This window comes from Lathyrus oleraceus, chromosome 7, assembly GCF_024323335.1.
Source record: "Lathyrus oleraceus cultivar Zhongwan6 chromosome 7, CAAS_Psat_ZW6_1.0, whole genome shotgun sequence".
NCBI lineage: Eukaryota > Viridiplantae > Streptophyta > Magnoliopsida > Fabales > Fabaceae > Lathyrus > Lathyrus oleraceus.
Genome location: NC_066585.1, coordinates 373224299 through 373243003, shown reverse-complemented (window position 1 = coordinate 373243003; position 18705 = coordinate 373224299).

Here is an 18705-nt window from a genome sequence, read left to right as displayed (position 1 = left end):
GAGGGAATAGCCGTATACTGGACTACCATTCAGGAATGTACCTGTCCGAAGGTAGCACCTGAGAAAGGGAGTAGCCGTATACTCGACTACCATTCAGGAATGTACCTGTCCAAAGGTAGCACCTGAGAAAGGGAGTAGCCGTATACTGGACTACCATTCAGGAATGTACCTGTCCGAAGGTAGCACCTGAGAAAGGGAGTAGCCGTATACTGGACTACCATTCAGGAATGTACCTGTCTGAAGGTAGCACCTGAGAAAGGGAGTAGCCGTATGCTCGACTACCATTCAGGAATGTACCTGTCCGAAGGTAGCACCTGAGAAAGGGAGTAGCCGTATACTGGACTACCATTCAGGAATGTACCTGTCCAAAGGTAGCACCTGAGAAAGGGAGTAGCCGTATACTGGACTACCATTCAGGAATGTACCTGTCCGAAGGTAGCACCTGAGAGAGGGAATAGCCGTATACTGGACTACCATTCAGGAATGTACCTGTCTGAAGGTAGCACCTGAGAAAGGGAGTAGCCGTATGCTCGACTACCATTCAGGAATGTACCTGTCCGAAGGTAGCACCTGAGAAAGGGAGATAAAGGTCTAACTTGGTCGTACATTAGACTGTCTTGGAGTTGTTGAAGGTCAGAATGGATCATATGCTAGATTGTATCTGAGTTGAAGGAGTCATATGTTGAGCTGAATCAGAATGAACCGTACGTTGGGCTGTATCTGATAATATTTGTTGTATTTGCAATAATTTACTGGGGATGGGCTTATAGATGCCATCGTTAGGAGGATGTCAGAATGAATGTTGCCATGGAGTATATTTGAGAACTGTACTCGAACCTTGAATGTGATCAGGAGGACAATTAGCCTGAAAAATAAAGTTAGTTTCATGCGATGTCATGATGCATGAGATGTTTTATGCTTTCGAAAATAAATGCGAATGTTGTATGCATGCGTATGCTGTGAAATGATGTAACGAATGAGTTATGCGTATGAGAAGTTCTGCTTGGGGACTCTACTGGGGAAAATAAATCCCCATCTACTGATTGGAGATATTCGTGTTGAGAACCCTCTCTCGGCTGGGGGTTCTGAGTTCTGTCTGATGGTAGAGATATTCAACAGAGCCTGGCTGGCGACTTCACTGGGGAAATATATCTCAGTCTGCTGGTCGGAGACATTGGTATTGATGGCCCTTCCTTAGCTGGGGATTTGGGTTCTGTCCCACGGGGCCTGGTCGGGGATGGAAGGGATGATCAATCTGTCTGATGATGCCGACCTCTGTTGGGGAATAGCTGGCTGTGCCGGGGAATACTGCCATCTTCTTCTGGGGAAAAACAGGCTTGTTGGGGGAAGAGAACTGGTAGTGGATTCATTGAAAGCATGATTAGACCTTATCCTTGATCCCGAAGTCTTGTAGTAATTGCTATTGCTACTTTAGGCATGCATTTTTGTAAACATTGGTCATATTCAAATGCACATATTAATTCAAATTAAATCAATGGACGTTTACGCAAACAAAAAAGGTAAAAACAAAAGCATCTTTTTGGAACTGAAATTGTATTGATTTTGAAAGAAGGCCTATAAACAGGCAATTTATGTACACGGAGACAGAAATCCTAGTAAGAGGAAATTGTCAAGAAAAAGAGAAAGCTATGCAGAAAAAAGTCCTATTGATTCAAATTCCAATACTGTCATCATGTCTTCAATCATCTTATCTCCTGCTGTCGGATAAAGGTGATTGGCTTGTTCAGTCCCTTGAACTTGGTTGAGGCTGACAGAGAACGGGACATAGTCATACGCTTTAATCCCTAATTTTTGCCTGGACCGCCTTCTCAGGTTTTCAGTCCACCGGGATACCCTTTTTTGCTCAAGCCGCCTTTTCAGGTTTTCGACTTGCCGGGTATACGTCTTTATATATTTATCCCTAATTTTTGCCCGAACCCTTTTGGTTCGCCGGGATGCCCTTACTTTTGCCTAGGTACGTCGACCTAGCGGGTCTCTTTTATGCGTAGTATTTTTTAACTATGTCCGCATTCACAGGATGCGGGAAGTCTTCGCCATCCATTGTAGTCAGTATCATGGCTCCACCAGAGAATACCTTCTTAACCACAAATGGCCCTTCGTATGTGGGAGTCCACTTGCCTCTGGGGTCACCTTGGGGTAGAATGATACGCTTGACTACCAAGTCACCAATTTGATACACCGTCTCTTGACTCTTTTGTTAAATGCTTGGGTCATGCGTTTCTGATATATCTGCCTATGACAAACAGCCGCAAGTCTCTTTTCATCAATCAAATTTATCTGATCGAGTCGAGTTTGAATCCATTCATCCTCATCTAAGCCTGCATCTTTCACAATTCTTAGAGAGGGGATCTGAACTTCCACTGGTAAAACGGCTTCCATTCCATAGACTAAAGAGAAAGGGGTTGCCCCTGTCGAAGTGCGGTAACCATGAAGAGCAAAAGGTAACATCTCATGCCAGTCTTTGTATGTTACTGTTATATTCTTGATATTGTTAGCAGCCTCCACGGCGCCGTTCGTCTTTGGCCGGTACGGAGAAGAGTTATGGTGTTTTATTTTGAACTACATGCAGAGTTCAGTTTAATACCATTATCAGTGATAACTCTTTCAGGAGACAGCAGGTTTCTCGAATGTATATTTGATAAGATCCATCTTAGAAATCAATAAAGTGGTATGATTCAACATATACTGTCTTAGTCGGCGAGCAACCCAAACCAAAGCGCAGCAAGCTTTCTCGAGCTGTGAGTATCTTGTTTCACAGTCGGTACCTTTTGCTAAGGCAGTGTATGACATGCTCTTTTCGACCAGACTCGTCATGTTGCCCCAGCACACCCTATTGAATTTTCTAACACGGTCAAATACATAGTTAGAGGTCTTCCTTCAACTGGTAGCATTAGAATTGGAGGTTCTTGGAGATATTTCCTGATTTTATTATTCATCATTCCATGCCATCTCTTGATTTTTCCTTTTTAGTAATTTGAAGATGGGTTTGCAGGTAGCAGTCAAGTGTGGAATGAATCGGGCAATGTAATTCAAGTGTCCCAAGAAACCTCTGACTTCTTTCTTGTCTATTTTAGTACCCAGATTTACAATTTCAATTGATTCCTCATGCGGCTGTGCGGTCTTTTCTTCTTGTAGTACCAGTCTGGCAAGTTCTCCAGGGACTTCACAATCTTCCTCACTTCCATCCTCGGCTTGGTAGATCGGATTTTCAAAGTCATAATGAATAGTAGCAGAACTATTATCAACAGGATCCAGAGTGAATATGGATACGCGGTTTGTTATGTGAGTGTGTGCAAGAAAACATAGCTTATTTGAAAAAAATGACAGGAAAGATAAAGAGCGCAATATTTGAATGCAAAAAGTCCATTGATTTATTGAATATGAATATGCTTATGAAAATGACAAACCCTTAAAATTAGCTATTATGCCCCGGGTATAGACACAATGCTTTGAACCACAAAAATAGCAATAACAATTACTCCTGACTAAAGGAAATCGGGATAGTGTCTTCAGCCTTCCAATTATTGGGTCCGTCACCAATTGTTGGGAAAATCCAGCTATCCAAGTCATAATTGTTATCAGTATCTTCCACAGCATTGACAGTCTCGTCATGATTAGGCAGAGGGGCAGTGATGCCATTAGGAGTCTCCGGAGGATCAAAGATAGTCGCATGTATCCTCCCACTTCGAATGCCACTTTCAACATGTTCACCTGTTAATATAAGTTCAGTGAAACCCAATGAGGAACTCCTCAATAGATGGCTGTAGAATGGGCCAGTCAGTGTGCTCATGAACATGTCCACTAATTCTCGATCAGTCATAGGGGGTTTGACTCTGCCAGCCAAATCTCTCCACTTTTGAGCATATTCTTTGAAACTTTCTTTAGATCCCATAGTCATATTCTGCAACTGTAGCCGAGTAGGCGCTAGTTCAGAATTATACTGGTACTGTTTATAGAAAGCAGTTGCTAAATCAGTCCATGTGTGGATGTCAGAGCTCTCGAGCTGATAATACCACTCCAATTGTGTGCCAGACAGACTCTCTTGGAAGAAATGGATCCAGAGCTTCTTATTAGTGGTATACGGCTGAATCTTTCTCACGTAAGCTCTCAGATGCATCTGAGGACAAGATGCCCCATCATACTGAGTGAAAGCGGGGACCTTGAATTTGCGAGGAATGATCACATCGGAGACTAGACCCAAACTTTCAAAATCCAGATCGGGCGCCTTCTGACCTTCCATAGCTAGCATGCGTTCTTCCAGCAACTTGTACTTGCCATCTTTTGGAGAGTACTGTTCGTTCTCGTAATCTTCATCGTCATTCTCAGGGTTGAAAGGATCAGCATTCTCATCTTCTGAATCTGTCTCTGTTTCCTCTTCTTGATCCTTCGGAATTCTGATTTTGATTCCCGCAGCCTGTCCTTTAAGCCTTCTTCCCGGGTTAATGTAACCCACAGCTTTCTTGTCTTTCTTTTTCTCGAGCAAGAGAGCTTTCAGTTCCTCCTGCCCCCTGGATAAGTTCAAGATCATCTCCTGGAGTTGAGCATTCTGAGCCTGGAGGTCTTTGACAATTTGTTCGAGGTCCATTTTTCTGTGTGGAGGAAAACCGTGAGAACACTGATCCCTTTAGAGTACCTGTTATGCTATGTTATGCTATGCAATGCATGAAATGTTTTCAAGGCCTTTTGGAATTTAACTTTGCATAAACTACCGAAAAGGGAAACTTTTTTTTTTTTTTTTTTTTGTACAAAACAGAGCAAAGTTAAATCCCTAAGTCCTCGAAATGGTTAGTACAATGCCATGATGTTATGATGATGTTATGTATGTTATGATGTTATGTATGTTATGTAAATAACAAGCACAAGCAATTCACACAACCATCATTCCTAGGTTTTAAAGCTTGCATGAGTTCCATAGGTAAGTACCCTCCCCACTGAAGTTTGGTTGGTTCAACCTGTCCTAGAATAGTAACCGGGTTCTAGAAGGATCTCAAATCATCGACCTTTCTTTAAGTCCCCTTCAGTGCAACACCAAGTGGTTGACCAAAGCTTCCCTAAAGTCCAATCTCAAAGAGTGTAGTATCGAGTATCAACCAACCTCAGTCGGAACCGAAGCCAGTTATCTCACTACTTTCTAATGGCTAGGATAAGTCAATTAGGGTTCTAAAGGTCTGGTTAATGCTTTGATGACACCACGCGGAAGCCAAATTTTTCCTCAAGTGGACATGAGGAACATCAGGACAACCAAAGTGTCACATTAACCGTAGCCATCATTTTAACCATTCCAGTATACGCCGGATAGTCGCGATGATCTATTGCTACTTACCTAAGGTACACTAGATCCGGGTGTAGGATCTTTTACTCAGCAAATTCCCTTAAAAGAAGGGACAAACTAGAAAACACAAATGATTTTTTTTTAAGATGGACCTCTCTTTGTAGTCCCCAGCAGAGTCGCCAGTTCTGTCATGCGGTGAACTGACTTTATTGGATTTTTAATCGCAATGTCGCGGTTAGCAAGAGTCGCCACCGACTTTTCTTTTATCCCTTAAGGAAAGGTGGAAAAGAACAGGAAAGACCTTAATTTTAAATTCTTAGGTTCGGGAGGTACTTTATACAAAGGGAAGGTGTTAGGCACCCTTCGTATCCATGGTTATCCATGGGCTCTTAATTGCTCAATCATTTATGTTTTCTAGGTTTGAAAAAAGTGGTTGAGAAATGTATGAAAGATGTTTTGAAAATGAGAATTTAACTTTGTAATGATTCTTGCATGAATGTATACAAAGTGGTTATCCCTCTTAATTTTGAAAATGGTTTAGAAAAATATAACTTGGCAATGATCCTAGTACAGATGTATGCTAAGTGGTGATTTTCTAAAAAGGATGTTTGAAAGGTGTGGGGTGTGAAAAGCATTTTTTGTTATGAATGAGCAATTAAGGTTATACCTGTCCGAGGTCTTTCCGGGCATTTCCCATCCTTATGAGGGTAAAACTGTCCTTACTATTGAGAAGTAAGTAGTTTTATCCTGGGGATGTGGAAGGGTCATCGTAGGGTCATTGATAGGTCATTGAAGGCAACAGTAGTGAGGATACCTTAGCATTCGAAGGGACTATCATCATTTAACCGTAGGCTACACCGAAGGGTCATCGAGGGACAAAATCGTATTTTTGAAGGCAGCGTCCGAGGGACTATGATGATTTTACCGAAGGGTCTTTGCTAAGGATATCCCCATATTCGCGGGACATGACCGTAATATTGTAATCGTGGGGTAATAAAGAGAGGTCCGATGTTATTTATTTAAAGTCCGGATTTTAACAATTAATTAAATAGCCGTAATCAGTTAGGTAATTAGGTCCACAAGAAATCAATGAAATCAATACATTAAAAATCAAGCTTGGTGATTCAAGAGGAATCTCCATATTAAACTTAGGTCATTCAAAAGCCATCTCCTCAAGAATGTCCGCACCTAAAGCGGCATGCCTAGCCGGTTATTTCTTTGGAAGTATGCTAGCCTTTACATCATGCAACACACGGATTAGAGCATTGAGGCAAAATACAATTGGAAATTGCCCCATAAAATAAATATAACAATCAGGAAGTTAAGCCAAATAATGCAGAATCATGATTAGATAAACATAAAATGGGCAACAAAGGGACAAAGCAGCCTCTGTCCCGTTCGCCTCTGCTTCGCCTAGCGAAGGCTCAGCGAAGGCTCGCTGCGGGCTCGCCTAGCGATGAGCTAGCGAGCGGCCACGGGTTTGAAATTTGAGAACATTATGACCTCAACCTGCAGCATGGCTTATGGCATCCAACACATAATTATATGGTTCAATTTCACAATATTCAAACACATTTAAATTCTCATGCAAGACTCCAAAATGTTTATGAATTCAATTATAATATCCTCCACAAATTAAGAACATGAGGTGGTACCATATGCCAAATGAGAGTACAAAATGATATCATATGCAAATTAAGACACTAAAATGGTACCACATGCAAAATAAGGACACAAAGTGATAATCATATGTAGATTAAGAATCCTAAATCATATGCCAAGTAAGAAACTAAAGCGATAATAGTGAGGCAAACCTGTTTGCAAATCGAGTTGCAACCTTGAATTGGCGAGCCGGATTGAGTTGGGCGACGGTAGCTTCGGAGCGGGTAGCGGCCTTCAGGGTTTCCGCCTTCTGAACTCTTTGGACCAGCAGGGTTTCGGTGCTAGGGTTTTCTCGGGATCTCTGTGTGAGTGTCTCCGGGTGAGTGAGTCCGTCTCTGTGTTTTCGTGTCTGGTTTTCGTTGCTGAAGAGCTGGTACTTATAGTAGTAGTGGTGGTGACCTAATGGGCTTAAAATGAGGTCCAAAATTTCAGATTTCTGCCAGCTTCGCTAGGCGAGGGAATTGCTCGCCTAGCGAGCAAGCTAGGTCTGGGCCTTGTTCTGGATCTGATGCTTCGCTGGGCAAGTTGCATGATGAAATGTTCGCTAGGCGAAGGGACTGCTCGCCTAGCGAGCAAACTATTTTGGGCCGCCTGTGGATTGGGCCTGTTGTGAGTGGGCTTTTGTCCATTTGATACCAGTGCCTTGCAGGACAAGTCAGAGGGTCTTGGAAAATGTTTGGTAATGCCAATGGGCAAATTTTGGGGTATGACAGCTGCCCCTGTTCAATATTCTCGAACCGAGAGAGTAGAATGGCATGTGCCGTTCGTGGTCTGGAGGTGAAAGATTATTGAACACTTAGAATGCCCCAAAAATTTGCACTTGTTCATTTGTCTTGACGGAGATGGGCTTAAAGATGCCATCCAAGATACTTGCTGAGGAGAATTCCAGATTGTGTCGTACGTTAGACGATATCTAGAAACATGGGTGTCACACCGGGTCATACATCAGACCGTATAGTGGGTCATCCATTATGCTGTTGACTTCGTTGGGGAGTCGGAGTATGCTATACTGCTGGGGATAAGGGATCAGAATGGATCGTACGTTAGACCGTGTCTGAATACCAGAGTGAACTGTTCATTAGGCAGATGACTTTGCTGGGGATGAAAGATCAGAATGTATCGTACGCTAGATCGTATCTGAGTTGCAGAATGAGCCGTACGTTAGGCTGAAGCTGCTGGAAAGGGAGTAGCCGTACGCTCGACTACCATTCAGGAATGTACCTGTCCGAAGGTAGCACCTGAGAAAGGGAGTAGCCGTATACTCGACTACCATTCAGGAATGTACCTGTCCGAAGGTAGCACCTGAGGAAGGGAGTAGCCGTATACTGGACTACCATTCAGGAATGTACCTGTCCGAAGGTAGCACCTGAGAAAGGGAGTAGCCGTATACTGGACTACCATTCAGGAATGTACCTGTCCGAAGGTAGCACCTGAGAAAGGGAGTAGCCGTATACTGGACTACCATTCAGGAATGTACCTGTCCAAAGGTAGCACCTGAGAAAGGGAGTAGCCGTATACTGGACTACCATTCAGGAATGTACCTGTCCGAAGGTAGCACCTGAGAGAGGGAATAGCCGTATACTGGACTACCATTCAGGAATGTACCTGTCCGAAGGTAGCACCTGAGAAAGGGAGTAGCCGTATACTCGACTACCATTCAGGAATGTACCTGTCCAAAGGTAGCACCTGAGAAAGGGAGTAGCCGTATACTGGACTACCATTCAGGAATGTACCTGTCCGAAGGTAGCACCTGAGAAAGGGAGTAGCCGTATACTGGACTACCATTCAGGAATGTACCTGTCTGAAGGTAGCACCTGAGAAAGGGAGTAGCCGTATGCTCGACTACCATTCAGGAATGTACCTGTCCGAAGGTAGCACCTGAGAAAGGGAGTAGCCGTATACTGGACTACCATTCAGGAATGTACCTGTCCAAAGGTAGCACCTGAGAAAGGGAGTAGCCGTATACTGGACTACCATTCAGGAATGTACCTGTCCGAAGGTAGCACCTGAGAGAGGGAATAGCCGTATACTGGACTACCATTCAGGAATGTACCTGTCTGAAGGTAGCACCTGAGAAAGGGAGTAGCCGTATGCTCGACTACCATTCAGGAATGTACCTGTCCGAAGGTAGCACCTGAGAAAGGGAGATAAAGGTCTAACTTGGTCGTACATTAGACTGTCTTGGAGTTGTTGAAGGTCAGAATGGATCATATGCTAGATTGTATCTGAGTTGAAGGAGTCATATGTTGAGCTGAATCAGAATGAACCGTACGTTGGGCTGTATCTGATAATATTTGTTGTATTTGCAATAATTTACTGGGGATGGGCTTATAGATGCCATCGTTAGGAGGATGTCAGAATGAATGTTGCCATGGAGTATATTTGAGAACTGTACTCGAACCTTGAATGTGATCAGGAGGACAATTAGCCTGAAAAATAAAGTTAGTTTCATGCGATGTCATGATGCATGAGATGTTTTATGCTTTCGAAAATAAATGCGAATGTTGTATGCATGCGTATGCTGTGAAATGATGTAATGAATGAGTTATGCGTATGAGAAGTTCTGCTTGGGGACTCTACTGGGGAAAATAAATCCCCATCTACTGATTGGAGATATTCGTGTTGAGAACCCTCTCTCGGCTGGGGGTTCTGAGTTCTGTCTGATGGTAGAGATATTCAACAGAGCCTGGCTGGCGACTTCACTGGGGAAATATATCTCAGTCTGCTGGTCGGAGACATTGGTATTGATGGCCCTTCCTTAGCTGGGGATTTGGGTTCTGTCCCACGGGGCCTGGTCGGGGATGGAAGGGATGATCAATCTGTCTGATGATGCCGACCTCTGTTGGGGAATAGCTGGCTGTGCCGGGGAATACTGCCATCTTCTTCTGGGGAAAAACAGGCTTGCTGGGGGAAGAGAACTGGTAGTGGATTCATTGAAAGCATGATTAGACCTTATCCTTGATCCCGAAGTCTTGTAGTAATTGCTATTGCTACTTTAGGCATGCATTTTTGTAAACATTGGTCATATTCAAATGCACATATTAATTCAAATTAAATCAATGGACGTTTACGCAAACAAAAAAGGTAAAAACAAAAGCATCTTTTTGGAACTGAAATTGTATTGATTTTGAAAGAAGGCCTATAAACAGGCAATTTATGTACACGGAGACAGAAATCCTAGTAAGAGGAAATTGTCAAGAAAAAGAGAAAGCTATGCAGAAAAAAGTCCTATTGATTCAAATTCCAATACTGTCATCATGTCTTCAATCATCTTATCTCCTGCTGTCGGATAAAGGTGATTGGCTTGTTCAGTCCCTTGAACTTGGTTGAGGCTGACAGAGAACGGGACATAGTCATACGCTTTAATCCCTAATTTTTGCCTGGACCGCCTTCTCAGGTTTTCAGTCCACCGGGATACCCTTTTTTGCTCAAGCCGCCTTTTCAGGTTTTCGACTTGCCGGGTATACGTCTTTATATATTTATCCCTAATTTTTGCCCGAACCCTTTTGGTTCGCCGGGATGCCCTTACTTTTGCCTAGGTACGTCGACCTAGCGGGTCTCTTTTATGCGTAGTATTTTTTAACTATGTCCGCATTCACAGGATGCGGGAAGTCTTCGCCATCCATTGTAGTCAGTATCATGGCTCCACCAGAGAATACCTTCTTAACCACAAATGGCCCTTCGTATGTGGGAGTCCACTTGCCTCTGGGGTCACCTTGGGGTAGAATGATACGCTTGACTACCAAGTCACCAATTTGATACACCGTCTCTTGACTCTTTTGTTAAATGCTTGGGTCATGCGTTTCTGATATATCTGCCTATGACAAACAGCCGCAAGTCTCTTTTCATCAATCAAATTTATCTGATCGAGTCGAGTTTGAATCCATTCATCCTCATCTAAGCCTGCATCTTTCACAATTCTTAGAGAGGGGATCTGAACTTCCACTGGTAAAACGGCTTCCATTCCATAGACTAAAGAGAAAGGGGTTGCCCCTGTCGAAGTGCGGTAACCATGAAGAGCAAAAGGTAACATCTCATGCCAGTCTTTGTATGTTACTGTTATATTCTTGATATTGTTAGCAGCCTCCACGGCGCCGTTCGTCTTTGGCCGGTACGGAGAAGAGTTATGGTGTTTTATTTTGAACTACATGCAGAGTTCAGTTTAATACCATTATCAGTGATAACTCTTTCAGGAGACAGCAGGTTTCTCGAATGTATATTTGATAAGATCCATCTTAGAAATCAATAAAGTGGTATGATTCAACATATACTGTCTTAGTCGGCGAGCAACCCAAACCAAAGCGCAGCAAGCTTTCTCGAGCTGTGAGTATCTTGTTTCACAGTCGGTACCTTTTGCTAAGGCAGTGTATGACATGCTCTTTTCGACCAGACTCGTCATGTTGCCCCAGCACACCCTATTGAATTTTCTAACACGGTCAAATACATAGTTAGAGGTCTTCCTTCAACTGGTAGCATTAGAATTGGAGGTTCTTGGAGATATTTCCTGATTTTATTATTCATCATTCCATGCCATCTCTTGATTTTTCCTTTTTAGTAATTTGAAGATGGGTTTGCAGGTAGCAGTCAAGTGTGGAATGAATCGGGCAATGTAATTCAAGTGTCCCAAGAAACCTCTGACTTCTTTCTTGTCTATTTTAGTACCCAGATTTACAATTTCAATTGATTCCTCATGCGGCTGTGCGGTCTTTTCTTCTTGTAGTACCAGTCTGGCAAGTTCTCCAGGGACTTCACAATCTTCCTCACTTCCATCCTCGGCTTGGTAGATCGGATTTTCAAAGTCATAATGAATAGTAGCAGAACTATTATCAACAGGATCCAGAGTGAATATGGATACGCGGTTTGTTATGTGAGTGTGTGCAAGAAAACATAGCTTATTTGAAAAAAATGACAGGAAAGATAAAGAGCGCAATATTTGAATGCAAAAAGTCCATTGATTTATTGAATATGAATATGCTTATGAAAATGACAAACCCTTAAAATTAGCTATTATGCCCCGGGTATAGACACAATGCTTTGAACCACAAAAATAGCAATAACAATTACTCCTGACTAAAGGAAATCGGGATAGTGTCTTCAGCCTTCCAATTATTGGGTCTGTCACCAATTGTTGGGAAAATCCAGCTATCCAAGTCATAATTGTTATCAGTATCTTCCACAGCATTGACAGTCTCGTCATGATTAGGCAGAGGGGCAGTGATGCCATTAGGAGTCTCCGGAGGATCAAAGATAGTCGCATGTATCCTCCCACTTCGAATGCCACTTTCAACATGTTCACCTGTTAATATAAGTTCAGTGAAACCCAATGAGGAACTCCTCAATAGATGGCTGTAGAATGGGCCAGTCAGTATGCTCATGAACATGTCCACTAATTCTCGATCAGTCATAGGGGGTTTGACTCTGCCAGCCAAATCTCTCCACTTTTGAGCATATTCTTTGAAACTTTCTTTAGATCCCATAGTCATATTCTGCAACTGTAGCCGAGTAGGCGCTAGTTCAGAATTATACTGGTACTGTTTATAGAAAGCAGTTGCTAAATCAGTCCATGTGTGGATGTCAGAGCTCTCGAGCTGATAATACCACTCCAATTGTGTGCCAGACAGACTCTCTTGGAAGAAATGGATCCAGAGCTTCTTATTAGTGGTATACGGCTGAATCTTTCTCACGTAAGCTCTCAGATGCATCTGAGGACAAGATGCCCCATCATACTGAGTGAAAGCGGGGACCTTGAATTTGCGAGGAATGATCACATCGGAGACTAGACCCAAACTTTCAAAATCCAGATCGGGCGCCTTCTGACCTTCCATAGCTAGCATGCGTTCTTCCAGCAACTTGTACTTGCCATCTTTTGGAGAGTACTGTTCGTTCTCGTAATCTTCATCGTCATTCTCAGGGTTGAAAGGATCAGCATTCTCATCTTCTGAATCTGTCTCTGTTTCCTCTTCTTGATCCTTCGGAATTCTGATTTTGATTCCCGCAGCCTGTCCTTTAAGCCTTCTTCCCGGGTTAATGTAACCCACAGCTTTCTTGTCTTTCTTTTTCTCGAGCAAGAGAGCTTTCAGTTCCTCCTGCCCCCTGGATAAGTTCAAGATCATCTCCTGGAGTTGAGCATTCTGAGCCTGGAGGTCTTTGACAATTTGTTCGAGGTCCATTTTTCTGTGTGGAGGAAAACCGTGAGAACACTGATCCCTTTAGAGTACCTGTTATGCTATGTTATGCTATGCAATGCATGAAATGTTTTCAAGGCCTTTTGGAATTTAACTTTGCATAAACTACCGAAAAGGGAAACTTTTTTTTTTTTTTTTTTTTTGTACAAAACAGAGCAAAGTTAAATCCCTAAGTCCTCGAAATGGTTAGTACAATGCCATGATGTTATGATGATGTTATGTATGTTATGATGTTATGTATGTTATGTAAATAACAAGCACAAGCAATTCACACAACCATCATTCCTAGGTTTTAAAGCTTGCATGAGTTCCATAGGTAAGTACCCTCCCCACTGAAGTTTGGTTGGTTCAACCTGTCCTAGAATAGTAACCGGGTTCTAGAAGGATCTCAAATCATCGACCTTTCTTTAAGTCCCCTTCAGTGCAACACCAAGTGGTTGACCAAAGCTTCCCTAAAGTCCAATCTCAAAGAGTGTAGTATCGAGTATCAACCAACCTCAGTCGGAACCGAAGCCAGTTATCTCACTACTTTCTAATGGCTAGGATAAGTCAATTAGGGTTCTAAAGGTCTGGTTAATGCTTTGATGACACCACGCGGAAGCCAAATTTTTCCTCAAGTGGACATGAGGAACATCAGGACAACCAAAGTGTCACATTAACCGTAGCCATCATTTTAACCATTCCAGTATACGCCGGATAGTCGCGATGATCTATTGCTACTTACCTAAGGTACACTAGATCCGGGTGTAGGATCTTTTACTCAGCAAATTCCCTTAAAAGAAGGGACAAACTAGAAAACACAAATGATTTTTTTTTAAGATGGACCTCTCTTTGTAGTCCCCAGCAGAGTCGCCAGTTCTGTCATGCGGTGAACTGACTTTATTGGATTTTTAATCGCAATGTCGCGGTTAGCAAGAGTCGCCACCGACTTTTCTTTTATCCCTTAAGGAAAGGTGGAAAAGAACAGGAAAGACCTTAATTTTAAATTCTTAGGTTCGGGAGGTACTTTATACAAAGGGAAGGTGTTAGGCACCCTTCGTATCCATGGTTATCCATGGGCTCTTAATTGCTCAATCATTTATGTTTTCTAGGTTTGAAAAAAGTGGTTGAGAAATGTATGAAAGATGTTTTGAAAATGAGAATTTAACTTTGTAATGATTCTTGCATGAATGTATACAAAGTGGTTATCCCTCTTAATTTTGAAAATGGTTTAGAAAAATATAACTTGGCAATGATCCTAGTACAGATGTATGCTAAGTGGTGATTTTCTAAAAAGGATGTTTGAAAGGTGTGGGGTGTGAAAAGCATTTTTTGTTATGAATGAGCAATTAAGGTTATACCTGTCCGAGGTCTTTCCGGGCATTTCCCATCCTTATGAGGGTAAAACTGTCCTTACTATTGAGAAGTAAGTAGTTTTATCCTGGGGATGTGGAAGGGTCATCGTAGGGTCATTGATAGGTCATTGAAGGCAACAGTAGTGAGGATACCTTAGCATTCGAAGGGACTATCATCATTTAACCGTAGGCTACACCGAAGGGTCATCGAGGGACAAAATCGTATTTTTGAAGGCAGCGTCCGAGGGACTATGATGATTTTACCGAAGGGTCTTTGCTAAGGATATCCCCATATTCGCGGGACATGACCGTAATATTGTAATCGTGGGGTAATAAAGAGAGGTCCGATGTTATTTATTTAAAGTCCGGATTTTAACAATTAATTAAATAGCCGTAATCAGTTAGGTAATTAGGTCCACAAGAAATCAATGAAATCAATACATTAAAAATCAAGCTTGGTGATTCAAGAGGAATCTCCATATTAAACTTAGGTCATTCAAAAGCCATCTCCTCAAGAATGTCCGCACCTAAAGCGGCATGCCTAGCCGGTTATTTCTTTGGAAGTATGCTAGCCTTTACATCATGCAACACACAGATTAGAGCATTGAGGCAAAATACAATTGGAAATTGCCCCATAAAATAAATATAACAATCAGGAAGTTAAGCCAAATAATGCAGAATCATGATTAGATAAACATAAAATGGGCAACAAAGGGACAAAGCAGCCTCTGTCCCGTTCGCCTCTGCTTCGCCTAGCGAAGGCTCAGCGAAGGCTCGCTGCGGGCTCGCCTAGCGATGAGCTAGCGAGCGGCCACGGGTTTGAAATTTGAGAACATTATGACCTCAACCTGCAGCATGGCTTATGGCATCCAACACATAATTATATGGTTCAATTTCACAATATTCAAACACATTTAAATTCTCATGCAAGACTCCAAAATGTTTATGAATTCAATTATAATATCCTCCACAAATTAAGAACATGAGGTGGTACCATATGCCAAATGAGAGTACAAAATGATATCATATGCAAATTAAGACACTAAAATGGTACCACATGCAAAATAAGGACACAAAGTGATAATCATATGTAGATTAAGAATCCTAAATCATATGCCAAGTAAGAAACTAAAGCGATAATAGTGAGGCAAACCTGTTTGCAAATCGAGTTGCAACCTTGAATTGGCGAGCCGGATTGAGTTGGGCGACGGTAGCTTCGGAGCGGGTAGCGGCCTTCAGGGTTTCCGCCTTCTGAACTCTTTGGACCAGCAGGGTTTCGGTGCTAGGGTTTTCTCGGGATCTCTGTGTGAGTGTCTCCGGGTGAGTGAGTCCGTCTCTGTGTTTTCGTGTCTGGTTTTCGTTGCTGAAGAGCTGGTACTTATAGTAGTAGTGGTGGTGACCTAATGGGCTTAAAATGAGGTCCAAAATTTCAGATTTCTGCCAGCTTCGCTAGGCGAGGGAATTGCTCGCCTAGCGAGCAAGCTAGGTCTGGGCCTTGTTCTGGATCTGATGCTTCGCTGGGCGAGTTGCATGATGAAATGTTCGCTAGGCGAAGGGACTGCTCGCCTAGCGAGCAAACTATTTTGGGCCGCCTGTGGATTGGGCCTGTTGTGAGTGGGCTTTTGTCCATTTGATACCAGTGCCTTGCAGGACAAGTCAGAGGGTCTTGGAAAATGTTTGGTAATGCCAATGGGCAAATTTTGGGGTATGACAGACACGAGGCTGCGAATAGTCTCCCGTCTGCATGTCAATTAAGGTAGCACTGTTCCTTCGCCTAGGACTTCCTTTTTGCATGCGCGTTCCTACAACGCAAACAAACCCTAAAACCCAAAGCAACACGTTTACTCCTTCTACTACAGGCGAGTAAGTCTCCAAAGGTCGAGCATCCGGTAGATTGCGTAGTAACGTTGTTCGTCCAAAACCCAATCCATAACCCCGTAGTTAGCCGAACTACGTTTTGCTCTGATTCTCAGGCCAGATGAGATACGTAGGCATAAGACGCGATGTCTTAGCGAGCACACATCCCCCCAACCCATAGGTCAGTCGAGCTACGAAGACTCTGATTCTCATATTCAGATGAGATACGTATGCAGTGGATGCGACATCCGCGCGAGTCATTTCCATCTAACATTTCTTTTAGTAAATAGTACATTAGTTAAACCCACACCCTTTAGACAAGAGTCACAAAAGTGGATCCCGTAGAGTACTACGGATGCGTAGGGGTGCTAATACCTTCCCTTTGCATAACCGACTCCCGAACCCAAGATTTGGTTGCGAGACCCCGTCTTGCCCTTTCCTTTTTTCAGGTTTACTTCGAGCGTTTCCTTTCCCTCCTTTGGGATGAATAACGCACGGTGGCGACTCTTCTGTCATTTTCTTTCGCCGGTTGTTTTTTTGCGCACTGTATTTTTCAGGTTGCGACACTCCTGTGTTGAAGTTCATTCTTCCCCAATTGAGTTTGAGTGTGTATTTCCTTATTGCAATCGCCAACCCTCTGTTTGGTTTGGGTACTTCAGTTTTGTTCTGATTTATTCCTATCCCCTGCAGATTTCCCTTATCCCCGGACCGAGTCCTTCCATTGATTTATTTTCATGGAAATCCCCTTGTGTCTCCTGCAGTTTTTAAGTCGTAGCCTGGCCTACGCATTGATTTTTATTCCCCCAGAGTCTCTGTTTCCCCAGTGAGTTTTCCTTATGGAATGCAGTACGCACTTGTGGACTTTCAGTCTCTCTGGATTCTTTTCCTTTGTGGCAATATACTCCCCGCAAAGATTATTTTAACATTCATATCACATGCATCACGAGATCTCTTAGGGACCAAAATTTGTTTCCATATGTTGTTATTAATTCCATTCTACTGAGTTAATATGAATATTTTAACCTTCACATCCTTAGTTAGAATGTCCTTAAATAGGGGTTGTTGTAAGACCCCAATTTTGACCCTAAGATCCCTCATGTTATCTCATCATATGTGTAACACCTCAAATTTGCACCTCCCATTTGTACATACATTTTCATGTTTAGGTCATTAACATTGCATTGTTCATTGCATAGTCTACCAAGTCATTAGTCAAGACTGGTCAGGAGATTTAGTTGTGCAAGCAACCAAGTGCATTTTCTATGGAATCAAAGCTCTAGGGTTGGTTCAATGAGTTCATATGATTCAAGGATCATTTTGAGGTGGTTTGGCCAAAGATTGGATGTTCAAAGCTCATCAGTCAATGATCAGTTCATCTGAAACCCTAAGAAGTCAACAAAAGTCAACTGTCAACCCAACCATGGATTTGGAGGTGGGAGATGGTTAGAGATGCCTCATTCATGTCCATACAAGTCTAATTTGACATTTCAAACATCAACATTGAAGAATTTGAAGCCAGATCAAAACTTTCCAAAAATAGTAAGTGACCTGTAATTTGAAATTGCCAAAAATGGAAAGGTTTTCAACTCAAGAATACATCATTAAGAAGGCTTCAAATGAAATTTTGTCCAACATGAAAGTTGAAGATATTTCTCTCCCATTTCCAAAAAGTCCAAGATCATGAATTTCTCATGTGTGATTGAGGAGATATGGATCAATCATGGCCAAGTGAACATGGAACTTCAAATGTGCACAACTTTCAAACCAAAAGGCCAAATTGAGTGGTTGTTTTTGCAATGTTCATATTTTGACCTCTAATTTCCAAAACATACATCACATGCCATGAATTCTCATCACATAATCATTTGCATTTTCACTTGATTTTGGAGGGAAAAATTATAGTTTGAATTTGGTGCATGGCTTGATCATTCTAACACTTCCATTGGCTCTAAAATGAAATTTTGAGTGAAATTCACATGCATTTCGTGTACTGTTCATTATAATTTCCATGCATAAGGTGAAATGTCAAATTTGCATGTGCACTCCTATTTTGTTAATACAATTACCAATGCTTAAACATGTTTAGGAGAGTGATTAGGAGAGAGTATATAATGTAAAACCCTAACTGTTTTTCACTAAGGATAATCACAATTTTCAGATCTAAAAAATTTCTCAAACTTTTTCTCTCAATTTTTCTGGAAATTTCTTCAAACACAAACCATTTCCATTGCTTGATCCTGATTCCTGAAGTATTATTGAGTGGATTTGCACATGGAATCAAGAGATTTGGTGCAGTTTTGAAGCATGCTCGAAGGTTGAAGCATCCATGGCAACTGGAAATTGAGCTTGTTTCGTGCATTGTTGAGCTTCCATT